Source organism: Molossus molossus, unplaced genomic scaffold, assembly GCF_014108415.1.
Source record: "Molossus molossus isolate mMolMol1 unplaced genomic scaffold, mMolMol1.p scaffold_m16_p_10, whole genome shotgun sequence".
NCBI lineage: Eukaryota > Metazoa > Chordata > Mammalia > Chiroptera > Molossidae > Molossus > Molossus molossus.
Window position 1 is genome coordinate 92,451,116 of NW_023425345.1, and position 27,978 is coordinate 92,479,093.

At 40.4% G+C, this 27,978-nt stretch overlaps 1 protein-coding gene and 1 pseudogene across 2 annotated transcripts in view; one reads left to right on the forward strand and one right to left on the reverse strand.

Moving 5' to 3' along the window:
• TULP3 (TUB like protein 3) overlaps positions 1-27,978 on the reverse strand; it is a 76,876-nt gene that overhangs the window by 46,556 nt on the left and 2,342 nt on the right. The gene's annotated exons all lie outside the window — the stretch shown is intronic.
• LOC118624268 lies at positions 5,438-7,129 on the forward strand (annotated as a pseudogene). Its single transcript, XR_004958350.1, has one exon. The product of XR_004958350.1 is annotated as an elongation factor 1-alpha 1-like (transcript).

Here is a 27,978-nt window from a genome sequence, read left to right on the forward strand (position 1 = left end):
ACATCGATGTTTCTCTCTCTCTCTCTCCTTCCCACTCTGTCTGAACAAAATATGGAAAAATGTCCTCGGGTGAGGATAAAAAAAATAAAAATAAAAAAAATAAAGACTATTATGGGGCCCTAGATGGTTAGGCTCAGCGGTAGAGTGTTGGCCCTCAGAATAATGAGTCGCAGGTTCGATTCTAGCCAAGGGCACGTACCTCAGTTGCGGTTCATCCCTGGCCCTGGTCGGGGTTGTGTGGGAGGCAACCACTTGATGTGTCCCTCTCATTGTGATGTTTTTCTCTCTCCCTTTTCTCCCTCCCACTCTATCTGAAGATAAATATAAAAATATCCTTGGGTGAGGATTAAAAAAAAAATGTAAAGGCTATTATAGGTGCACTGAGGATATTTCACTATGAACTGCACATTAGACAAGAATATATATTAATGTGAAATGTCCCACTAATGTGAAGTGATAACCGTACTGTGGTCATATAGGGGAATGCCCTTCTGAGTGAGAATGGGGTAGAAATAAGGAGGAAATTGGAAGAGGGTAGTGGGCCAGAGGAACCACACTTCCCTAACATTCATGAGTCCACAATGATATGAATGAATAAATGGGGGAGAAAGCACAGTTCTTTCTTAAAGAAAAATCCAATTAATAAAGATAAAAGAAATAATGGAAACAGAAAATCACCATTAGGCAAACACCATAGTAATATAACTGTTGCAGGCAAGAACCATCAACAGATGCTAAAATTTGTGGGTGAGAGTATCTAAGAAACAGGATATGTGCAGAGTCTCAAAGTATCTGCCCACAAGATAATTACTTACTACAAAGGGAAAATAGTAACTTCGTGGTGGAGAAATCTGGAAGGTAGTACCTTAACTAAGTTATTCGGATGACCATTACCAGCAGTAAGACATAGCAACATCATGCACTGAGAAGGGCACAGCATCATGTCTCTGGTATTCTTGCCAAAAATACATAATTTTAATTTAATCATGAGGCACCAGACAAACCCAAACTGAGAAACATTCCACACAAAAAACTAGCCAGTACTCTTCAAAAATGTCAAGGTCAGAAAAGGCAAAGGAAGACTAAAAAACTATGCAGGTTGGAGAAAACTACAGACATGACAATAAAATACACTACAGGATCCTGGATTTGGATCCTGGACTAGAAAAAGGACACTAGTGGGAAAACTGTCAAAATTCAAATAAAACCTTAATAATTAATAGTACTGAATCAATATCAATTTCCTGATTTTGATAACTGTATATGGTTGTAATTAATATTAGGGAAAGCTTGGTGAAAGACATACAGGAATTCCCATATTTCTACATCTTTTCTGTAAATCTAATTAAAAACATTTTTTAAAGTACAATACTTTTTTTTTTTTTTTTAATCCTCATCCGAGGACATTCTTCCATTTTTTGTACAGACAGAGTGGGAGGGAGAGAGAGGAAGAGAGAGAGAGGGAAACATCAATGTGAAAGGGACACATCGAGCGGCTGCCACCCGCACGACCAACCAGGGCCGGGGACAAACTGCAACCGAGGTACGTGCCCTTAGCGGGAACCGAACCCGGGTCTCTCCGGACCGCAGGCGGACGCTCTAACCGCTGAGCCAAACCGGCCAAGGCCTAAGTACAATTCTTAAAGGTAATATTAATAAGCAACAAATCTAGGTAAAGGGCATAGGTTATCAATTGTAATTTTCTTGCAACTTTTCAGCATATTTTTATCAAAATAAAAACAAGAAAATTGAAAATTTTCTGAATGTCTACTTTATAGTCATGGACTGAGTACACTTAAAAATCTAATGCCCTTTACTCTAGCATCTAAGTCACATACACAATATTTCTAAGGAATGGAGATGGTATGAAACAGTAAGTTTGCCCAAGCTTTCTGCAGACTCGCTTGTCGTGGTGCCCTCAACATGACCTGTATGTGCCGCGGAAACACTCTGCCAGCAATTGCTTCATTGGCACCAAGGACCACATGTCCATCCAGATGAATGTGGCTGAGGCTGACAAGGTGACAGGCAGGTTCAATGTCCAGTTTAAAACCTATGCTATCTGCAGGGCTATTCACATGATGGGTAAGTCAGATGACTTGATTCTCTGAATGGTCAAGGCCCACGGCATCGTCACAAAGAACTTCTCACTGGAGAGGATCACATACATGAAATTTGTCTTAAGTAAACAGTGTGACCCCCCCCCAAAAAAGAAACGTGCCCAAGATTAAAATTCTGAGAAACTTGGGGCCTACTTTAAAATTACTCATTCTATTACTAGTACCTAACAGGCCATGCTGCCAAATAGTTTGAAGCATTTAATAATATATCAATCTCCGAGATTCTTCTACACTCTCAACATTCCTGTCAAGCTCTCCCTGCCTACAAAAAAAAACAATTTTCTAGCTGCCAGTTACACAAAATCCACTGCTACTATACAGTAAGAGTGCTTCTTGCTGCCGCCTACACTGTGCCAAATAATAAAGATGCTGTGACAGCACTTAATGGCAATTTGGCCAATGATGCAGGAAGCTAAACAGGCTCCTTCTGTGGTACTGGAAGGGGTAAACACCATCCCTGCCAGGATCACTGCAGGATTAGATTCTGCAGAAATGAAAGCTGTGAGCAGCCCATGACATTTTTAAATACTACTTGAGTGAACACTTCCTTTACTGACCATATTATTGCTTCATAACATCACAAGTAATACTTTTCAGTCTCAGAAATTATAGTTAAGAAACAAAAGAAGAAAAGACTTAACCTACTTTATTAAATAAATGCAATAAATACCAACGTGGACTGATAAAGAGTACTACTTGAAAGGCAATTCATTCATTTTACTTAGAGGGATTCAAAATTGTAAATCTCTAAGTAATTGGCTGTCTGCATGAAGTTGAAATAAATACAACTTATAAAAATTTGGTTTAAATCAACCTATCAGAAATAAATGTACTTAATATGTGTTACAAAGTATTATTGGAAAGATGGTAATATACGAAAGATAAAAGAAAAAGGGATTATCTCAAGACAACAGCTACAAAAAAAACCATAAATGTTTTAAAATATATTTTATTGATTTTAGAGAGAGGGAGAGAGATACATCAATGTGAAAGAAAAAGAAACATCAACTGGCTGCCTCCGCACACTCCCCAACTGGATATCAAACCCGAAATCTGGGTATGTGCCCTGATAGGGAATCAAACCGGCAACCTTTCAGTGCATGGGACAATGCTCAACCAACCGAGCCATACCGGCCAGCGCACAACATAATTTTTTATTCTTAATTCTAGTCAGTAATTCACACTTAATTGAAGATTTTACTACCACACTGTTGAAGAAAACTTTTCAATTGTAGGTTTGATTATGACTTTTATTTATTTTCACATACTAAAAAAAAAATCAATAAAAATTAACAAATTTGGCTTCATCTAAATAAAAAACTTTGGTTTTACAAAGGTATCGTAATGAAAATTAAAAGGTAAGCCTCAGACTGGTAGAAACATTTTTCAAAATACATACCCAACAAAGGACTTACATTTAAAATTAAAAGACTGTTTACCAGTTAAAGAAAACAACACAATTAAAAATTGGACAAAATATTTCAAGATTTACTTCACAAAATAAGATATGCATATTAAAAAGATGCTTAAGCCCTGGCTGGTCTGGCTCAGCGGTTAGAGCGTTGGACTGAGGACTGGAGAGTCCCGGGTTCGGTTCCTACTAAGGGCACGTACCTTGGTTATGGTTTGTCCCTGGCCCTGGTCGGGGTCGTGTAGGTGGCAACCACTCAATGTGTCTCTCTCACATCGATGTTTCTCTCTCTTTCTTCCTCCCTCTCTCCCACCCGCTCTATCTGAAGATAAATGCAAAAGTGTCCTCAGGTGAGGATAAAAAAAAAGATTCTTAACATCAATGATCATTAGGGAAATTCAAATCAAAGATACAACTGAAGTACCACTTCACACTCATTAGGATAACTATTATAAAAAAAAACCTAAAAACAAGTATTGCCAAGGATGTGCAGAAACTGTACTGTTGATGGGATCAAAATGATACAGGTGCTGTGGAATACAGTATAGAGGTTTCTCAAAAAATTAAAAATAGGGCACAAAATAAGCCTTAACAAATTCAAGAAGTCTGAAATCATATCAAGCATCCTCTTGGATCACAATGGCATGAAACTAGAAATTACCTACAATAAAAAAACTCAAAAACATTCAAACACATGTAGCCTTGGCAAGTTTAGCTCAGCGGTAGAGTGTCAAGGCTGTGGACCAATGAGTCCTAGGTTCAATTCCAGCAAAGACACGTACCTGGGTTGTAGTTCATCCCCGGCCCTGGTGGCGGTCATACGGGAGGCAACTAGTCGATGTGTCCCTCTCACGTCAATGTTTCTCTCTCTCTCTCTGCCTGGAGATAAAAATGGAAAACTATCCTCAAGTGAGGATTAAAAAAAATTCAAACACATGTAAATTAAATAGGTTGTTATTAAACAATGAACAGATTACCAATGAGATCAAAGCAGGAATAAAAAACATCCTGGAAACAAACAAAAATGAACATATAACAACCCCAAATCTATGAGACACAGTAAAAGCAGTTCTTAGAGGGAAGTTCATACCATTACAAGCCTACCTCAAGAAACAAGAAAAAGCCCTGGCCAGTTTGGCTCAGTGGTTAGAGTGTCAGCCTGCATACCAAAGAGTCATAGGTTCAATTCCAGACAAGGGCATGCACCTCGGTTGCAGTTCGGTCCCCAGACTTGGTTGGGGTCATGTGGGAGGCAACCAATCGATGTGTCTCTCTCACATCAATGTTTCTCTCTCTCTCTCTCTTCCTCTCACCCCCACCCCTCCTTCCCACTCTATCTGAAAATAAATGGAGAGAAAAAAAAATCCTCAGGTAAGGATTTAAAAAAAAAAGAAAAAGTTCAAATAAACAATCTAATCCTAAAACTAAAAGAATTAGAGAACAACAAGAAAAACCCAAAGTAAGGAGAAAGAAGGAAATAAGAAAGATCAGAGTAGCCTGACTCGTATGGCTCAGTGGTTGAGCATCAACCCATGCACCAAGAGGTCACCGGTTTAATTTCTGCTCAGGGCACATGCCCGAGTTGTGGGCACAATCCCCAGTGGAGAGCAGGAGGCAGCCAACTGATGCTCTCTCTCATCGATGTTTCTATCTGTCCCTCTCTCTTCCTCTCTCTCTAAAATCAATAAAGAAAAAAAAAGTACAAAGAAAAAAAAGAAAGATCAGAGTAGAAATAAATAACAGAGACTGAAGAAACAATACAAAAGATCAATGAAACCAAAAGCTGGTTCTTTGAAAAAATAAACAAGATTGATGAACCTTTAGCCAGACATATCAAGAAACAAAGAGAGCTTTTTTTTCCGCAACGGGTTTGCCGCCAGAACACAGGTGTCGTGAAAACCACCACTAAACCAAACCCAAAATGGGAGAAGAAAAGACTCATACCAACATCATCGTCACTGGACACGTAGATTCCGGCAAGTCTACCACTACTGGCCATCTGATCTACAAATGTGGTGGGATCTACAAAAGAACCATCGAAAAATTTGAGGAGGCTGCTGAGATGGGGAATGGTTCCTTCAAGTACGCCTGGGTCTTGGATAAACTGAAAGCTGAACGTGAGCGAGGTATCACCATTGATATCTCCCTGTGGAAATTCGAGACCAGCAAGTATTATGTGACCATCACTGATGCCCCAGGACACAGAGACTTCATCAAAAACATGATTACAGGCACATCTCAGGCTGACTGTGCTGTCCTGATAGTTGCTGCTGGTGTTGGTGAATTTGAAGCAGGCATCTCCAAGAATGGGCAGACCCGTGAGCATGCTCTTCTGGCTTACACACTGGGTGTTAAACAACTGATTGTTGGTGTTAACAAAATGGATTCCACTGAGCCGCCCTACAGCCAGAAGAGATACGAGGAAATCGTTAAAGAAGTCAGCACCTATATTAAGAAAACTGGCTACAACCCTGACATAGTAGCATTTGTGCTAATTTCTGGTTGGAATGGTGACAATATGCTGGAGCCAAGTGCTAATATGCCTTGGTTCAAGGGATGGAAAGTCACCCGTAAAGATGCCAATGCCAGTGGAACCATGCTGCGTGAAGCTCTGGATTGCATCCTACCACCAACTCGTCCAACTGCGTCTGCCCCTCCAGGATGGCTACAAAATTGGTGGCATTGGTGCTGTTCCTGTGGGCAGAATGGAGACTGGTGTTCTCAAACCCGGCATGGTGGTCACCTTTGCTCCAGTCAATGTAACAACTGAAGTAAAGTCTGTTGAAATGCACCATGAAGCTCTGAGTGAAGCTCTTCTTGGGGACAATGTGGGCTTCAATGTCAAGAACGTGTCTGTCAAAGATGTTCGTCGTGGCAATGTGGCTGGTGACAGCAAAAATGACCCTCCAATGGAAGCAGCTGGCTTCACAGCTCAGGTGATTATCCTGAACCATCCAGGCCAAATCAATGCTGGATATGCACCTGTGCGGGATTGGCACACAGCTCATATTGCTTGTAAATTTGCTGAGCTGAAGGAGAAGATTGACCATCGTTCTTGGAAGAAGCTGGAAGATGGCCCCAAGTTTCTGAAATCTGGTGATGCTGCCATCGTCGATATGGTTCCTGGCAAGCCCATGTGTGTTGAGAGCTTCTCTGACTATCCCCCTCTGGGCCGCTTTGCTGTTCGTGACATGAGACCAGACAGTTGCTGTGGGTGTCATCAAAGCAGTGGACAAGAAGGCAGCTGGAGCTGGGAAAGTCACCAAGTCTGCTCAGAAAGCTCAGAAGGCTAAATGAATATTATCCCCAATACCTGCCACCCCAGTCTTAATCAGTGGTGGAAGAATGTTCTCAGAACTGTTTGTCTCAATTGGCCATTTAAGTTTAATAGTAAAAGACTGGTTAATGATTACAATGCACCGTAAAACCTTCAGAAGGAAAGGAGAATGTTTTGTGGACCATTTGGTTTTTTTGTGTGTGTGTGGCAGTTTCTAAGTTATTAGTTTTTAAAATCAGTACTTTTTAATGGAAACAACTTGACCAAAAAATCTGTCACAGAATTTTGAGACCCATTAAAACAAAGTTTAATGAGAAAAAAAAAAAAGAAACAAAGAGAGAAGACCCAAATAATAAAATCAGAAATGAAAGAGATGAACTAACAACTGACATCACAAAAATAAAAAGGATTATAAGAAAATATGTAGAATATCTATAAGCCAACAAACTGGACAGCCTGGTCAAAATGGAAAAATTCCTAGAAACATACAGTCTGCCAAAACTCAATAAGGAAGGATCATAAAACCTGAAAAGGCCAGTAACAATTAATGAAATGGAAGCAGTAATTAAAAACAAAAACTCCCGCGCTGGCCGGTTTGGCTCAGCGGTTAGAGCTTGGAAGTCTTCCTTACTCTTGGATTTCTTGGAATAGTTTGAGGAGGACTGGTGTTAATTCTTTTTTGAATGTTTGGTAAAACTTACCTATGAAGCTTTCAGGTCCTTGGCTTTTGTTTGTTGGGAGTTTTTTTTGTTTTGTTTTTTATCCTCACCCGAGGACATTTTTTCGTTCTTTGTTTGGATAGAGTGGGAGGGAAGGAGGGAGTGAGGGAGAGAGAGAGAGAGAGAGAGAAACATCAACGTGAAAGGGACACATCTAGTGGCTGCCACCTGCACTACCCAACCAGGGCCGGGGACAAACGGCAACCGAGGCACATGCCCTTAGCGGGAACTGAACCCAAGTCTCTCAGGACCGCAGGCCGATGCTCTAACTGCTGAGAAAGAACAAAGGTGAAAGGATCACAAAACCAGATATCAAACTATACTACAAAGCCACTGTAATCAAAACAGCCCGGTACTGGCACAAGAACAGGCATATAGAACAATGAAACAGAACAGAGACCCCAGAAATTGACCCACATCAATATGGTCAATTAATATTGGACAAAGGAGGTAAGAGCATACAATGAAGAAAAGATAGTCTCTTCAATAAATGGTGTTGGCTTTATAATGGGAGAAGATTAAAGCAGTTATTAATAATTAAGAGTGGTGTGGAACACAAGATTTGGAGATCTGGAGTTTAGCTCTTGGTTTCATTACTTACAGGCAGTGATTTGGCCAAGCCACTTAAACTGACTTTGTTTTTGTTATTTTAAAAATCAAGGTGGTTTCTGAGGGTCAAATGACGTCTATGAAGTGTTGACAAATACTTATTTTATTAGCAGATAAAACATATAATATTTAGGGTGAGAAGTGATGGCAGGTGCCACAGTTCCTTAAACCCAGCAAAGTGTAAAGGACTGCAAGGAACTTTAGATCTCACAGAGACACTGCCCTCTCCCTCCAGAGTGTGACTGACTTCTGACTAGACCTTGTTCAAAGTCACAAAGCCGGTTAGTGGCAGCAAACCCGAGACCCTTTGTTTTGTTTTTTTATCTTCACCTGAGGACATTTTCCCCTTTTTTTGTCCAGATAGAGTGGGAAGAGGGAGAGAGGGAGAAACATCGATGTGAAAGGGACACATCGAGTGGCTGCCACTCACACAACTCAACCAGGGCCGGGGACAAACTGCAACCGAGGTACGTGCCCTTATGGGAACCAAACCCGGGTCTCTCTGGACTGCAGGCCGACACTCTAACCGCTGTGCCAAATCGGCCAGGGCAAACCCTTTGGGCCAAACTGATGCTCTAACCACTGAGCAACGTCAGGGCTAGGCCTCCTGATTTTAATCACCTGATCTTGCTACTACAGCACTGTCTTTCATTATTCATTCACCCATTAAAAACATTTTTATGGAGGATAAATTAAGTGCAAAATATTATGCTAGGTGCTGTGGGTGATTCTGATTTATCAGACACAGATCCTTCCCTCAAGGAACATAGGGACTACTGGGATAAGACTAACCCATGGTATAATAAACTATTATGTGACTTGGTGAAGGTCAATGGAGTTTTGGTGGAAGAGGTGACAATTCAGATATGTTCTAAACGGCAGAAAGGAGTTGTGTTTAAAGTCAGTAGTCCAGGGTTAAGTAACTGGTTTTTTTTTTAAAGTATAAATTGTAAAATGTGTACCACACTAATGCAAAATGTTACTAACTGGGAAAATTGAGGAGGTGGGGGTGAGGACATATAAGAGAACTCTCTATACTTTGTTCATTTTTATATAAACCTAAAGCTCCTCTAAAAAATAAATCTATTAATAAAAAAAAAATAGTGTCAATACTGTACTTAAAAGCACCTTCTGGCCCTGGCCGGTTTGGCTCAGCAGTTAGAGCGTCGGCCCGCGGACCAGAGTCCTGTGTTCAGTTCCCTCTAAGGGCACATACCTCAGTTGCAGTTCATCCCGGTTGGGGTCGTGTGGGTGGCAACCACTCGATATGTCTGTCTCACATCGATGTTTCTCTCTCTCTCTCTCTCTCTCCTCTCTCTCTCCCTCCCACTCTATCTGAAGATAAAGGCAAAAATGTCCTCAAGTGAGGCTAAAAATAGAAAAAAAAATTTTTTTTAAAATAAGCACCTTCTGGGTTTCTGCCTGACCCAATAACCCCTCTGACAAGACTGGGCCTCCAGTTCATGTCTATACAGCTCATCTATTCCATCCATACAGTTCTGTCTCCATGGCCATAAACTGACAGACCAGGGTAGACACCTAACCCAAAGGGAACTAATCTAGGATTTAAAAAAAAATTTTTTTAAACTGATTTTTAGAGAGAGAAGGGGAGAGAGAGAGAGATACACTGATGTGAGAGAAATATCTATCAGTTGCCTCCTGCATGTGCCCTGACCCCCTGGGATCAAACCTGCAGCCCAGTTACGCGCCCTTGATTTGGAATTGAACCCACAACCCTTTGGTGTGCAGGCCAACCTCTAACCACTAAGCCACACCAGCCACATTTAAAAATCCCAGGATTTTTAAATTGGATCTGAGATATCTGAAGTCTGTGTTCAGTATAGGTTATTTAGTTAAGTAAAGTAATTCAACCTTTATCTCTATTAGACAGCTGAGGAAACTGAAGCACAGCTAAGTTAAGTTACATGGTGCCAAAATCAGTAAATGGCAAAGCCAGGATCCAAACTCAAGCGGTCTAGTTTTAAAAGCCTGTGTTCTCAACCACTATATTAAGAATACTGGCCCTGGCTGGTTTGGCTCAGCGGTTAGAACATCAGCCTGTGGTCCAGAGAGACCTGGGTTTGGTTCTCACTAAGGGCATGTACCGGGGTTGCAATTTGTCCCCGGTCCTGGTTGGATCATGTGGGAGGCAGCCATTGGATGTGTCCCTTTCACATAGATGTTTTTCTCTCTCTCTCTCTCTCTTCCTCCCACTCTATCTGAACAAAGAATGGAAAAATGTCCTCGAGTGAGGATAAAAAAAGAAAAAAAAATTGTACTTTATGCCCTGGCTGGTTTGGCTCAGCGGTTCCCATGGACCAAAGGGTAGCGGTTTCAATTCCGGTCAAGGGCATGTACCTGAGTTGCAGGTTTGATCCCGTCCCTGGTTGGGGTCACGCTGGAGGCAACCACTCCATGTGTCTCTCTCACACTGATGTTTCTTTCTCCCTCTCCCTCTCTTCCACCTTCCACTGTCCAAAAAGAAAAAAAAATTTAATGAAAAAATATCCTCAGGTGAGAATTAAAAAATAAAAATAATAAAAAAGAACATTGTACTTTACATTTTATTTGTAAGCAAGAATACTAACATACCTACTAAAAAGCTAATACTGACACAAATTGACAGTACAGCCGCAAATGACTTTTTTAACTCTAATAGATAGAACAAAGAGTTGAGAGCTAAGCAAAAGTATATGGAGATATATAACTCTCTGTTCAAGAACAAAACAACACCACCATCAACCAATGCAAAGTAATGTATTTTACTTCTTTTTTTTTTTTTTTTTTTTTTGATACATGCCCCTAGCCACTAGGGCCTAGTGGGAACTGAACCCGGGACTCTCTGGTCCACAGGCTGATGCTCCAACTGCTCAGCCAAACCAGCCAGGGCCTACTTCATATTTTTAAAGATACTTTTAAGATATAACTCTTTTAAAATTGTTCCTTTAGAACTCTTTCTTCTGAAATGCCTAAATTTTTCATATTCAAATTAATAAAACTGATACTTTATATATTTATTCCCAATCACTGAGTCATGGTATTTTGTCATAATGTGATATCCTGCACTTCCTCACTTCTCACTGCCAAGGGATTTTTGCATGTGCACCTATGAGATTATATACAGCAAATGTAACAAAGAAATCAGAATAACTGTATAAACTACATACAAGCTAGTTTCACTGTTTTATATACATACGGTAAACATTTATAATTGTAAACATTTACAAATTGATAAACTGCTGAAAAGATGCTGACAAATGAAAAAGACCAGAAAAGTCAATGGAAAGGGAACAGAGGAGCACCCACCCCCACCCCTCCACTCCGTAGTCCCGGATGCACACACATCCATCCCTGAGGTTGCTCAGCAAAGGTTTACTTTAACAAATATGTGACCTTTGCTAACACCAATGAAGAGATTCTATTTCCCCCGCCAACATAGTCCCTGGTCTTTGTTTCTTGGGGCCTCCTTGTATTTTATGCCTGACCAATTCTTTCAATTATCAGCGTCATTCTGAATTCCATGCCTTTCTATGGGAAGTAAGATGACTAAATGTCAAAGAGAAAGGGTATTTCAAGACTACAGTATACTTACAAGAATCCTAAGGTTGAATTTAAAAACCAATGCAAGTTAACAACTGAAGCAGATCTTAATGCTTATGACTCCTGGAAAGTTTATTCTAGAGTTGACATAGAAATACAAATACAAACAATTCCTCTCTAGAGAGCACAGTGAATAAATAATTATTCCTGTTCCATCCATTATCATATTTTTAAACAACACACCTTTCCTTATAAATTGTTTTATCAGTGTGAAGATAAAGAAGCTATCAAGTTGACAGATAAGATAAATAGAAAGATAAGAACAATTTAAACATATAAGTTGCCACCTCACAGAGTTCATTATTTCTTTTTTTTTTTTTCATCCTCACCCGAGGACATTTTTCTATTTTTTGTTCAGATAGAGCGGGAGGGAGAGAGAGGAAGAGAGAGAGAGAGAAACATCGATGTGAAGGGACACATCGAGTGGCTGCCACCCGCACGACCAACCAGGGCCGGGGACAAACTGCAACCGAGGTACGCGCCCTTAGCGGGAACCGAACCCGGGTCTCTCTGTACCGCAGGCTGACGCTCTAACCGCTGAGCCAAACCGGCCAGGGCTCATTATTTCTTTATTCCCAATAAATAAAAAGCCCAGTTGTATATAATGATCGCATACTTCTTTTTCTAACATTATCTTTTGAAATATTAAAAATACGATGGGCTCTGGCTGATGTGGCTCAGTTGGTTGGGCATCATCCAGTGCACCAAAAGGTTGCCAGTTCAATTCCTGTTCAGGGCACATGCCCAGGTTGCAGGCTCCATCCCTGGTACAGGGTGTGCAGGAGGCAGCTGATCGATGTTTCACTCTCACATCAATGTTTCTCTCTCTGTAAAATAAAATAAATAAAAATACATTGATATGAGTTCTGGCCAGCTAGCTCAGTTGGTTAGAACGTCATCCCTATACACCAAGGTTGTGAGTTCAATCCCTAGTCAGGGCACATATAAGAAGCAGCCATGAATGCATAAATAAGTGGAACAACAAAGTGATATATCTCACTCACTCTCCACCTTCCTCTCAAATAAAACAAAACAAAAATAATAAACAAACAAACAAAAACAACGTTGGTGCCTGGCCAGTATGGCTCAGTGGTTGAGTGTCGACCCATACACTAAGAGGTCGCCGTTTGGTTCCCGGTCAGGGCACATGCCCAGGTTGTGGGCCCAATCCCCAGTGAGGGGCATGCAGGAGGCAGCCAGTCAATGTTCTCTCTCATCGATGTTTCTGTCTCCCTCTCCCTTCTTCTCTCTCACTAATATCAATAAAGAAAAAATAAATTAAAAAACATATTTTTTATTTTGGTTTAAAATATAGCATTTCCTTAAAAAAATAACATTTCTGATCACTAATGAATGCAATGTATACTCTTAGAGAAACTCATCTTTAGGCAAATTTACAGAATTATTGTTTTAATGCTCCTTAACTTATTACTTCCTGACTACAGCCAAGTGTCCAGTATGATTATAAATTAAACTTTATATGACTCTGTAGCCATTATTGTTGCACTGACAGGAATAAAATACAGAAACACTGATTTATCTTAATTACTGAAAAAGGGCAAGGTGCAAAACATGAAGGAGGGGTACTACTTGCTACCATTTATGAAAGAAAAAAATACATATACACTTCATTTGAAATGCAGAGACTATCTCTGGAAGAATACATGGTAAGCTGTATCAGTGTTGCCTTCAGGGTGGAAAACTAAATAGGTAAGGGGATGGGAAGCAGCTTTATTTTTCATTACATACCCTTTTGATCCTGTAAAGACATGTTTTAAATATACTAAAAGTTAACTTTTTATCCCATTAAATGTGACTAAGAATAAAGCAATTTGAAATGATAAATGGTTGATATTACTACAGGAGCCAACAATGCTGTTATGTATTAATCAACCCAGTGTCTGAGTTGAGAGCACATGTATCTGAGCTGTACTAACAGCTGTGCATACTCACTCAAAATATGCTCAAAGGCTCCAAATGGTTGCATTTTTTTACATGCCCCAGACATGAAACAGCTCTGGCCACCAACACAGGCATCAAACTGGGATGAACTAAGGACTGTGTGTCTGCTTTGCCCCTGACTGATGAAAGAGCAACACCAGCCCTGCCCGGTTTGGCTCAGCGGTTAAAGCATCGGCCTGTGGTCCAGAGAGACCCGGGTTCGGTTCCCGCTAAGGGCGCGTACCTTGCTTGCAGTTTGTCCCTGGCCCTGGTTGGTCGTGCAGGTGGCGGCCACTCAATGTGTCCCTTTCACATCGATGTTTCTCTATCTCTGTTCCTCTCTCTCCCTCCCACTCTATCTGAACAAAAAGTGAAAAAATGTCCTCAGATGAGGATATAAATAAATAAAAGAGCAACACCACCAATCAGGTGCCTCCTTGCCCATTGCCAAGGGGTCCAAATGGCTGTATTTTAAAATGATAAAAATTACTTTAATTTTGTTGATTATTTTTAAACTAGAAATTGAAACTGATGCCACTATCACAGTTAGCACCATGAATTCCAAGAACACCCTCAAGAGTGACTTGCTCAGTTTTAGGAAGACACTTGACATTTCTGGCAGGGATCTGTCAATGAAGCAGGTACACGCCTCTGGTTCAAGCGTGAGCTTGTGGGTAATGAAGCTAAATTTATCCACATCAGTGTCTTTTATATGATGTTTCTGCTACAGCTGTGGTGTCTAGAGATACACTCTACACTCCTCTAGGAATTCTCTTGTTTTCACTACAACAGAGCAACTACCAAAACAATGCCTCTGATAAGCTCTTTTTTTTTTTATCCTCACCCAAGGACATTTTTCCATCCTTTGTACAGACAGAGTGGGAGGGAGAGAGAAGAAGAGAGAGAGAGGGAAACATCGATGTGAAAGGGACACATCGAGTGGCTGCCACCCGCACGACCAACCACGGCCAGGGACAAACTGCAACCAAGGTACATGCCCTTAGCGGGAACCGAACCCGGGTCTCTCCGGACCGCAGGTGGATGCTCTAACCGCTAAGCCAAACCGGCCAGGGCTCTGATAAGCTCTTAAACGACATACAAAGTAATTACTTTCATGATTTTAAAGACAACACTTCCAACACGTCTGACACTCAAAAGAAAAGCAAAATTACAAAAAAAAAATTTACAAACACTAATACTTTCTAACATTACTCAACATTACTAATGAAACATGGAGGATGTGAAATAAATGTTTGATAAATAAATAAATTTCCAATGGACATAGACAACAATGCTGAGGGGTTCGGGGGTGGGGGGTGGGGAGGAGGGTATCTGGGGGAAAGTAGAAACATCTGTAACAAAAATAAATTAATAAAAATTGAAAAAATAAATAATAAAATGTGATATATCCAAAAATAAATAAATTTTATAGTTAGATGAAAAAAATACCTCTTCCTTATACCTTAAAGAAATATTCTAATTTATCATCCCCTGCTTTGACTTTGCAAAGTAGGTAAAAGTTAGATATTATCATCCCCATTTTCTTTTCTTTTTTAATTTAATTTTTAAAATACTTTTTCTTTATTGATTTTTAGAGAGAGGAAAGGGGACAGACAGACAGAAACACAGATGAGAGAGAATATCGATTAACTGCTTCCTGCATGCCATCCACTGAGGACTGGGCACACAACCTGGGCATATGCATGGGTCAGTGTTCAACCAGTAAGCCATACTGGCCGAGCTATCATCTCCATTTTATAGTTGTAGGGCTATAAAAAATAATTAAGAAAATGATAAACATCTGGTCACCTTGCCTAATTATGAGAAATAATTTCAACACAGGTAAGCCTAAAACCATTTCTTTAAAAAAAGAAAAAACCTTGGACTGATTTTTAGTTTTAAACCTTGGAGAATCTTTCACAGATTTAACAAAATAGTACCTACTCTACTGACTGTACACATTACTATAGACTTTTAAAAGGTAAATCTCTAACGCCCAGGCCAGTTTGGCTCAGCGGTTAGAGCATTAGCCTAAAGACCAAAGGGTCTAGGGCTCAATTCCCAGTCAAGGGCACATACTTGGCTGGGTTGCAGCTTCAATCTCCAGCCTGTGGTCCTGTGGGAGGCAACCAATCGATGTGTCTCTCTCACATTGATGTTTCTCTCTCTCTCTCTCTCTCCCTCCCTTCCTTCCATTCTCTCTAAAAAAATCAATGGAAAAATACCCTCGGGTGAGAATTAACAAAAATACATACATACATACATAATTGGAACAACAAATCAATGTTTTTCTCTCTCTCTATCCCTCTCTAAAAAAAAGTAAATCTCTAAGAGGTGCAATCACCTAGTTGCTGAGATGAATGATAGAGGCTTCTGCTGTGTTATTCTTTGTTTTTATTTTTGTCCCTCTGTCAGTTATATGCTTCACGGGGACAATGTTTCAAACTATACTTAGTATCAGTTATATCACATAACTGATAATCAGTCATATTGAAGCAGAATAGTAAGAAGCTAGGAAAATTCCATGGCAAGTAGAATAAGAAAACTGAGACAGATAGCTAAACAAACTGAGCAAGCAATTTACAGCCAGATACAGAGGTCGCCTCCCTAAGGATAACATCTAGGCCTCAGTTATATTTCAGCTCCAGGCCCAGAAAAGCAGCAAAACCAGGCTGGTGACACCAGGACGAGCTGCAATAACTAATGACCCCCTACCATTGCACTGACCAATCAGTGGAGACCACGACCCTGAAAGGATACATCTGGAAAAGCTGATGAGTATTCTACTGAGAGCTCTCCTAAGAACTCCCCTAAACTCCCAGCCTTTAAAAACGCTCAAGACGGCCCAGCCAGTGTGGCTCAGTGAATTTAGAGTCGCCGTCCAATGGACTGAGAGGTCCCAATTCAATTCCCAGTCAGGGCACATGCCTGGATTGTGGGCTCCATCCCTAAGTAGAGGGCATGCAGGAAGCAGCTGATTGATGTTTCTCTTTCTCTCTCTCCCTTCCTCGCTCTAAAAAATAAAAGGTATAAAAAATATAAAAATAAAATAAAAACCCTCAAGATGAAGGACCCAGCTTAAGCTCTCCCTCCCAGGAGCACACCTGTGCCTCTCCCTTTCCCTTCTTGTTCCCCCATAGGCATGCATCTCCTGAACTCTAGAGGGTCCCTATAAGACTAACAAACAGGGGTGCAATGGGGAGGGGCAGATCAACGCGGACTAGCCCTCTGAACCTGTCTCCAAGGCCCCCTTTTCTCTGACTTCCCAGTGGACTAAAGCAGCCCCACCTTAGTCTCTCCTGTTGCTTCTGCTATGCTAAGCCTTTCCTTGTCTCACTGTCCCCAGCTTTAATAAACACACCCTCGACTTCCGGTCAAGATGGCGCCGTAGGTAAACGCGGTATTGCTCCCTCCCACAACCACATCAAAGTTACAACTAAACTACAGAACAACCATCATTCAAAACTGCCTGAAATCAAGCTGAATGGAAGTCCTACAACTACGGAATTAAAGCAGCAGCCACGTGGAGACGGGTAGGAGGGGCGGAGGTGTGACGGGCTGGTCCCACACTCACGTGTGGCGGATAAAAATCAGGAGGACACCTCGGCTGGGAAGGTCCTCCCTGAGGGAGGGGTCCCCGTCCCACACCAGGTGCCCCGTTCAGGATTCCAGTGCCAGGAAGAGAATCCCCACAACTTCTGGCTGGAAAAACCAGCGGGAACTGAGGCTCAGGGAGACTGAGGCGGCTGGAGCCCCAGGCAGCTCCTCTTAAAGGGCCCGCGCACAGACTTATCGGACTCTCTTCCTCTAAGCTTGGAGGGGAGGCAGCTCGAGGGGCGCCAGAGACATACAGGGAAGAAATGAGCTGTTTGGCATTGGAGCGGGGGCTGGAGAGGAAGCTTTCTCCAGGTCAGAGGCCTTTATTCCTTTGGTGAGCCCTTCCCTGGGGCGGCAGACAGCCGCCATATCTGGGACTCCAGCAACCTGGCTCACACTGGTAGCCCCGCCCTGCTGACTCCCTGAAGCCCCGCCCCACACAACTTACAGGCCCACCTAAGCTGTTGCCAGTTGCTTCACCACAGGATTGGCCTGTCTTGGATCCTGCTTCAGGTTTTCCTAAATTCTTTCAAATAAGCAGCATCTGGTCTCAGCTAGCCCCATACCTCTCGTTAAGTAACAAAGAAACAAACACAGGAAAGTGGCCAAAATGAGGAGACAAAGAAACAGGTCCCAAATGAAAGAACAGAACAAAACCCCAGGAAAAGAACTAAGCGAAATGGAGATAAGCAACCTAACAGATGCTGAGTTCAAAATACTGTTTGTAAAGATGCTCAATGAACTTAGTGAGAACCTCAGTGAACTTAGTGAGGGCCTCAAGAGCATAAAAAAAGGACCAGTCACAAATGAAGGAGGCACTAACTGAAAAAAAGAATAATTTACACAGATTCAACAGTAGAGTAGGTAAAGCCAAGAAGCAAACCATCGATTTGGAATTTAAGGAAGCAAAAAACACCTAATCAGAACAGCAAAAAGAAAAAATAATCCAAAAAAATGAGAGTGTAAGGAGCCTCTGGGACAACTTCAAGTGTGCCAACATTCGCATCTTGGGGTTGCCAGAAGGAGAAGAGAGAGAACAAGAAATCGAAAACCTATTTGAAACAATAATGGCAGAAAACATCCCTAACTTGGTGAAGGAAACAGACATACAAGTCCAGGAAGCACAGAGAATCCCAATCAAGATTAACCCCAAGAGGCCCACACCAAGACACATCATCATCAAAATGCAAAAGGTTCAAGAGCAAAGAGAGAATCTTAAAAGCAGCAAGAGTAAAGCAGTTAGTTACCTACAAGGGAGTTCCCATAAGACTGTCAGCTGCTTTCTCAAAACAAACTTTGCAGGCCAGAAGGGAGTGGCAAGAAATATTCAGAGTGATAAAAAGCAAGAACCTACAACCAAGATTACTCCATCTTGCAAAGCTGTCATTTAGAATCGATGGCCATATAAAGACTTTCCCAGACAAGAAAGGGTTAAAGGAGTTCATCACCACTAAACCGTTATTATATGAAATGTTGAAGGCTCTTTTTGAAGAAAATGATAAAATACATGAACAAACAAAATGGCAATGAATACATATCTATCGACAATTGAATCTACAAACAAAATGAACATGCAGAACAGAAACATTCTCATAGATACAGAGAACATTTTGTTGGTTGCCAGATGGGAGGGGTGTTGGGGGAATGGGTGAAAAAGGTGAAGGGATTAAGAAGTACAAATTGGCCCTGGCCGGTTTGGCTCAGCGGTTAGAGCGTCGGCCTGCGGTACAGAGAGACCCGGGTTCGGTTCCCGCTAAGGGCATGTACCTCGGTTGCAGTTTGTCCCCGGCCCTGGTTGGTCGTGTGGGTGGCAGCCACTCGATGTGTCCCTTTCACGTCAATGTTTCTCTCTCTCTCCTCTCTCTCCCTCCTGCTCTATCTGAACAAAAATGGAAAAATGTCCTCGGGTGAGGATTAAAATAAAAAAAAAAAGAAGTACAAATTGGTTGCTAGACTGACAAACCTCACAGGGAAGGGGGGGGGGGGCTAGGGGGTGGGAAGAAATAAACCAAAAAACTTATATGTAACCAAGACACAGACAACAGTGTGGGAAAAGGCAGGAGGGGGGGAGTGGGTAGGAGGGGGTCAATAGGGGAAAAATGAGGAACATCTGTAATACATTCAACAATAAAGATAAAAAAATTAAAAATAAAATAAAATAAAAAAATAAAGTAAAAACAGCATACCCTCCAAGTCACCTGGACTCATATCATGAAATCTTTCCTGCATCAAGTCAAGAACGCACACACAACCAGCTGGCCCTAGGCAGACCCACTCAGGGACAGGTCATCTTTATGGCAACAATATCACATAACTGATAATCAGTCTGAGATTATTATTCTATATGAGAAAAGCTGGCACTGTGATATTTAAACACATTCTTAAATTTTAACCCACTGTACTGCTAATTCTTTTATCAAACTACGTCTGAAAACCAAATGATTATGATTAATCTGAGCACCTCCAAGGTGGTACATCTTCCCATTATACATTGAATTATACTTCGCTAACCAAAACTCTCATTCCTGTTAATCAAAATTCCTTCTTTAATAGATCTCTGATAAAGTTTTTGTGGCAAGCCCAGCAGGTGTGGCTCAGTGCACTGAGCATTGTCCCATGGACTGAGAGGTCCCGGTTGGATTCCCGGTCAGATTCCCGGTCAGGGCACATGCCCAGGTTTCGGGCTCGATCCCTAGCAGGGGATGTGCAGGAAACAGCCGATTGCTGTTGATGTCTCTCTCCCATCGATGTTTCTATCTCTTTCTCCCTCCCGCTTCCTCTCTCTCTAAAAAAGAAGAAAGTTTTTGTGGCAATTCCCTATCACAAATGCCAGTAAAAATCTTGAATTCAAAAAACGATGTGCTTTGTTTCAACTACAAAGGATATAATAATGTTAGCTATATAATCTTGGCTACCATTGTTCCTACTTTGACATGTAAATGTGCTGTTAGTTGAATATAAAGTTTTAATTGGCTTTGTATTCTTTGATTCACCTAACGAGCTTAAATTGACTCTGACCCAAATTATAGATAGCCCCTCAGTTTTACACTTACCTTTATCACCTAAAAATATTTACTAAGTATCTACTGTGTACTCAATATGTACATACAAGGGACTGAGCAACAACAATAGATGATAATTACTGCACTTCAAAATGGGCATTCATATGTTGAAGAACAAGTTTATAAGGTTTTTAGAGAGAAATTTGGCAACCTCTACCAAAATTTAAACTTGCATCCCAAATGTACAAAATAGTAGGCTAAATACACAAAGATATATGTAACAAGGATGTTATGGTTTTCAAAGGAAAAAAACTGAACATAATATTGATGACTGTCAATAAATGAGTAATTAATGATAAATTTATGAAAAATAATACTTTCTGATCATTAAAAAGAATAAGGTAGATCTAGAGGTGTTAAGTTGTATAGTAGTCTATGACACTTAGTATAAAAAATATGTTCAGAATAGTTTTTTCAACAAATGGCTCTATGACAACTGGTTATCCACATGCAAAAAAAAACTAAATTTGGACCCCTACCTCACAGAATACACAAAGATTAACTCAAAATGAATCAAATATCTAAATATAAAAGCTGGAATTTTAAAACACCCTAGAAGAAAACATAACAATAAATCGTTGTAAGCTTGGCTAGTCAATGATTTTTTTTTAGTTATGACAATAAAAGAAAAATTAACAAATTGGACTACTTCAAAATAAAAATAATATTTGCACATCAAATAACACCATCAAGAAAGTGAAACCAATCGATTGATGTGTCTCTCTCACATCAATATTTCTCTCTCTCCCCCTTCTCCCTGCCTCCCAATCTATTTGAAAATCAATGGAAAAATATCCTGAGATGAAGACTAAAAAAAAAAAGGACGACCCAATAAAAAATGAGCAAAGTAAATGATCAGACATATCTCTAAAGATATAGAAATGATCAATAAGCACATGAAAAATGAGCCCTGGCCAGTGTTGCTCAATGGTTAGAGCATTGGCCCAGGCACTGAAGGGTTATGGGTTCCATTCCTGGTCAAGGGCATGTCCTTGGTTGCAGGTTCAATCCCCATCCCCAGCTGGGGTCGTGTGGGAGGCAACCAGTCAATGTGTCTCTCACATCAATGTTTCTGTCTCTCTCCCCCACTCTTCTTCCTAGTCTCTCTAAAAATCAATGGATAAAATATTCTCGGGTAAGGATTAACAACAACAAAAATCCACAATGAGATTCTATTTCACCTCTATTAGGATGGCTATAATAAAAAACATAGACACATATGATCACATTGGATGCAGAAAAAGTATGTGGCAAGATACAGGATTCGTTTATGATTTAAAAAAAAAAAACCTCAATAAAATGGGTATAGAAGTATAGTTTGATATCTGGTATTGTGATCCCTCCAACTTTGTTCTTCTTTCTCAAGATTGGCTCTCGGGGTCTTTTTGGTTCCATATAAATTTTTGGAGTATTTGCTCTAGATCTGTGAAATATGCTGTTGGTATTTTAATAGGTATTTTAATTGCAATGAATCTGTAGATTGCTCTGGGTAGTAACGACATTTTAATGATGTTAATTCTGCCCTGGCCGGTTTGTCTCAGCGGTTAGAGCGTCGGCCCACGGACCAGAAAGTCCAGGGTTCGGTTTTTATTTTTATTTTTTTATCCTCACCTGAGGACATTTTTCCATTTTTTGTTCAGACAGAGTGGGAGGGAGGGAGAGGAAGAGAGAGAGAGAGAGAGAGAGAGAGAGAAACATGTTCCCACTAGGGGCATATACCTCGGTTGCAGTTTGTCCCCAGCCTTGGTTGGGGTCATGTGGGTGGCACCCAGTAGAAGTGTCTCTCTCACATCAATGTTTCTCTCTCTCTCTCTTCCCTATCTCTCTCCCTCCTGCTCTATCTGAAGATAAATGCAAAACTGTCCTCAAGTGAGGACAAAAAAAAGTTAATTCTTTAATCCATGAACATGGTATATACTTCCACTAGTTTGTATCTAGTTCCTTTTTCTTTTTTTTTTTTAATCCTCACCCGAGGATATTTTTCCATTTTTTGTACAGATAGAGTGGGAGGGAGAGAGAGAGAGAAACATCAACGTGAAGGGACACATCGAGTGGCTGCCACCCGCACGACCCAACCAGGGCTGGGGACAAACTGCAACCGAAGTACGTGCCCTTAGCGGGAACCGAACCCGGGTCTCTCCGGACCGCAGGCCGACGCTCTAACCGCTGAGCCAAACTGGCCAGGGCTCTAGTTCCTTTTTCAATGTCCTATAGTTTTCCAAGTATAGGCCTTTTACCTCCTTGATTAAGTTTATGCCCAGGTATCTTTATTTTTTATTGTTGTACTGGTAAGTGAGGTGTTGTTTTTTTTAGTTTCTCATTACTAGTGTATAAAAATGCCATCGATTTCCAGCCCTGGCCGGTCTGACTCAGCGGTTAGAGCATCAGCCTGCGGTCCAGAGAGACCCGGGTTCGGTTCCCGCTAAGGGCACATACCTCGGTTGCAGTTTGTCCCCGGCCCGGGTTGGTCATGCGGGTGGCAGCCACTCAATGTGTCCCTTTCACGTCGATGTTTCTCTCTGTCTCTCTCTCTCCCTCTCCCTCCCTCCAACTCTGTCTGAACAAAAAATGGAAAAATGTCCTCAGGTGAGGATAAAAAAAAAATTTTTTAAATTAAAAAATGCCATCAATTTCCAGGGGTTAATTTTGTATCCTGCTACTGTGCTGAATTCATTTATTACATCTAGTAGTTTTTTGGTAGAGTCTTTAGGCTTTTCTATGTACAATATCATGTCATCTGCAAATAATGACAGTTTTACTGCCTCCTTTCCAATCTGGATGCCTTTTATTTCTTCTTCTCTGACGCCTGTCGCTAGGGCTTCCAGTACTATGTTGAATAAGAGTGGTGAAAGTGGACAGCCCTGTCTTAATGGAAATGCTTTTAGTTTTTGCCCACTGAGTATGATGTTGTCTGCAGATTTGTCATATACGGCCTTTATTATGTTGAGGTATGATCCCTCTATTCCCACTTTGCTGAGAATTTTTATCATTAATGGGTGCTGAATTTTTTTTTTTTAATCCTCACCAGAGGACATTTTTGCATTTATCTTCAGATAGAACAGGAGGGAGAGAGAGAGAAACATCGATGTGAGAGAGACACACTGAGTGGTTGCCACCCACATGACCCCAACCGGGGCCAGGGGCAAACTGCAACTGAGGTACCTGCCCTTAGTGGGAACCGAAACTGGGACTGTCTGGTCCGCAGGCCGATGCTCTAACTGCTGAGCCAAACAGGACAGGGCTGGGTGCTGAATTTTGACAAATGCTTTTTCTGCATTTATTGAGAAGAAAAGTACCTCCACACAATAAAAGCCATTATGTGACAAACCCTCAGCTAATATACTCAGTGGTGAAAACCTGAACGCTTTCCCTCTAAGATCAGGAACAAGACAAGTATGCCCATTCTCACCACTGTTATTCAACATACCCAATGACTCCATTTGGGTTTGCAATAGAAATGAACATATATGTCCACACAAAAACGTGGACACTAAAGTTCACAGCAGCATTATTCATAATAGCCAAAAAATAGAAACAACTCAAATGCCCAGCAAATAATGAACGAATAAACAAAACATGGTATAGCCACACAAGAAAGACTACTATATTCAGCAATAAAAATGATGAAGTACTGATATATGCAACATATAACATGAATAAACCTCAAAAACAACTTGCTAAGTCAAAGAAGCCAGTCACAAAAATACCATGTATCATGATTCCATTTATATGAAATATCCAGAAATATTGCATATCCATTTATATGCAAATCTATAAAAGCCTGAAGTAGATTAGTGGTTGCCTTGGGCTAGGAGTAAGGGAGGGGAGAGAGCAAACAACTGTAAATGAACAGGTTTCTTTGGGAGCAGGGGTGATGGTAATGTTCTAAGATTAGATTTTGGGAATAGCTGCAAACCTTCGCAAATTTGCCAACAACTATTGAACTCCACACTTAAAATGTTTTCATGTTGCAATACAGCTCCATTTAGTGAATAACTTCTGTGTGCCAGAACTACTTGATTATTTATTTATTTATTCATTCATTCATTCATTCGTTTGTTTGTTAATCCTCACCTGAGGATATTTTTCCATTGAATTTTAGAGAGTGGAAAGGAGGTAGGGAACGGGAAAGAGAAACATTGATGTGAGAAAGACGTATTGATTGGTTGCCTTCTGCACAACCCCAACAGGGGCCAAGGATTGAACCTGTAACCCAGGTACACACCCTTGACCGGAATCTAACTGGAGACCCTTGGGACCGTGGGCCAACACTCTAACCATTGAGCCAAACTGGCCAAGGATACTTTATATATTATTTCATCTAATTCTAACAATCCCATTTTACAGAGGTATCTGAAACTCAAAGATGAAGCTATTTGCTGAGAGTCACACAGCTAATCAGTGAAAGATCTAGAATTCAATTACAAGTCTCACTCACCACCTCAGCAGAGAGTGTGGAATTTCATCATCGTGGTACTTCAATATGTCTGCCAAGAATCTTTCTGTAAAAATGCCCGTTCATCTGGTATTTTTATTTTTTTTAATTATTATTATTATTTTCAATTCTCACACAAGGACATGCTTAGAGAGAGGAAAGGAAGGAGGGAGAGAAAAACATTGATCAGTTGTCTTCCATATGTGCCCCAACCAGGGATCAAACCTCCAACCCAGGCGTGTGCCCTAAGCAGGAATCCAACCTGGAAACCTTTCGGTACCCGGGACAATACTCAACTAACTGAGCCACTCTGGCCAGGCCAACTGGTATTTTTAGGTAGCAGAATTTCCAAGCCAGTAAATGGATTTTGAACAAGCCCTTGAGAGGGGTTGATTACAGTATATAGAGTGAAAAAGAGTCATCAGATTTCATTGTGTCTGTTGGGACAATAGCTATTAATAAAATAACTGTCTCTAAGTTAACTGACTATAGATTCACCTTGTCCAAATCCTAAATGAGACACCTAGAACACATCTGGCTGGAATAAAACATTGCTTCTGGGAAAAAGCACACAAAGATCAAATTAGAACTGCCAGAGAAAGACTCGTTTGAAATCCATCCTCCTCTAAGGAGAAATGTTAGTATTCCAGGCTCCTCTGTCTTCTACTTGGATGACTCCACAACCTGGAACTGATCTTAGGGAATGAAAATCCATTTCCTAAGAGGCCCATTTAGTAGAGACAATCAGAAAGAAAAGAGAATTGCTTGGGGAGAGAGAGGCAATGAGAAGAAAGAGTTTGTAATCAATTAGATCATTCATTTGTCCCCAAAGAACGCAGCAAGGAAAATTACTTTAGAGTGAACCCCTCTTCAAAAGCATTCTTTTAAGTAAACCAAACAGAAAGGTTATGTGAAATATATGATTTGATCCAGAAGTTTAAAAAATCTATTTATTCTGTATAGACTTGAAAAGGGACATTACTCAGAATCTAAATTCATTCCAACTTTTGCCTGATTCTCCTTTACTCGGGGTTACATTTTCTCTCTTCAGGCATGCTATTTCCCTTCTCTTTCTTGCATAAAGATGAAACTCCATTCCTTTGCCTACCGACACCAAATAAATATTTCCACTCCCTTTCCATTGGATGAAATTAATAGGCATTTGTACTTCCACTAAAATGTCTTATTTCTTCACTGCTCTCCCTAAAAATAATTAGAATGCAGTCGGTATCAGTTGTTATCATTTACATGTGCGATCCAGAATATCTGGATTAGATATTTTGATAATAACGTGAGAAAAAAGAAAAGAGGAAACTAGACGTCAAAAGCTGAATTTTACTTCTGACTACACCATTTACTTGTCATGTCACCTTTGGTATATGACACCTTTCTGGACCTTTATTTTCCCATTTATAAAATAAAGAGAGTAACACCAGCTCTTCAGAGTTATGAATCTAAAAGATCAAATACATGAAAGCACTACAAATGCTGCTAAGGATACACAAATGTAAGCCATTACTGTTGATCATTTTATCTTTTTATAAACACAGCTCATGATGAACATTACTCAGTCAAAACACTCCTCTCTGCTTTGCCTCTAGTTTGCATGACATATCAACTCGCCATAACAAAATTACACTAGGTTTCAATAGGGAAACAAGTCAATCCTCTATCAAACTTCTTTCATTATAAAACCTAAAATTAAAGGCAAACTATAGATTCACTGAAATTTCTTCCTAAAAAGCTAAATAGAGTGATTTATTTTTCCAGAAGCCTGTCTGAAAAATAATTATTGTTTTCTTCTTACAGTTCTATCTTCTCTATATCAATTATCATAGGAAAAAATTAAAACTTGTAGCAACTATAACTCATATTCTAAAAACAGATCTTGCCTAGGATGAAAGTAGATATCAGAGCGTAGGCTATTATATCCTACCCTAAAACTCAAAAATTATCAAATTTTAAGTCTGAAAAGTATTATTTGACACACAGAATATTTTTGGAGATCCCCTAAGAAACCTATCAATGAATGAACTAGGTGACGTGGAGACAATGAAAAAAGGACATCATTTTCACTTAATATCATTTTGTACCTTTTGAAATTTGAGCCATGTGCAGCTCAGATATATATAGCTGTTATTTTATTAATCTATTATAAATCACTGAGGGAATATGAAGAAGCCCTCATTTTCCAGAGAAAACTGAAGCCAAAGAGGAGATGAGCTGCTCAAGATCATACTGCTAGAAAGAGAAAAGACTGGGACTGGAACTCAGGAACTCAGTAGAAACTTCCAGTGTTTCCCCCACAATGTTATGTGGCAAAACAGCAAGTGCCACCTTATATAAAATAAAAGTATTCCCATAATCCTTTTCAGAACTGTGGTCCTCCAAAGGTCCCATGACTCGTGATATAATGCTCATCACTGAATGTTTTCACAGAAGTTCTAAGGCAAAGGGACAGACATGACAATACTATTACCAGGACTCATATCAAGTATTATGAAGTGAGTGAATAAAGACAGCACATCAGTCAGCATGTGGATACTGTGTCTCTCACGCAAAGTGAATTTAAGCTTAATCAGGCCAGGAAAATGTTGCAGCTTTCATTATTACTAACAGTAAGGATGTCTGATGAGGCAGAATAGAGTTAGAGGTACAAAGAGCTTATTCTTAGTGAACTGACTCAGAAGAATTAAAACAAAAACAGATGACCGGAAATTTGAGTTTGAAAGGAGCCTTAATCTCACTGTGAAACTACTTTCGAATAGGAGAACTAAGGGAATTATCAAAGGCCCTTCTAGTCCTAAAATCTTCAAAACAAAGAAGCAAGGCAGCTTCAAACTCCTCCTCTGAGCAATTCAAGCATACTTTTCTTCTTGGTAAGATGAAACAACCTTTTCTTTCAATGGGCGCAAATGCAAGGAAACAGCAGAGTTTCCATAGGAAACATAAGAGAAGCCAAAAATGAAAACTATTCCAAAAATGTCTGAGTCTGTCTGCGTAGACAGAGGGATCTTGGAAGAGAGAAAATTTATTACAGAGATTATTCTTTCCTTTCTAGGTCTGCATGCAGCCTTCACAATTGGAGAAATTACACATTATTAAGCCTTTACTTTACCTTTTGGTATTTGCCAAACATACTGTAGTCGTCTATTAGTTAATCTAAGTATTTTTAAGCACTGGGTAAATCTGTTTGCCAACAATTAG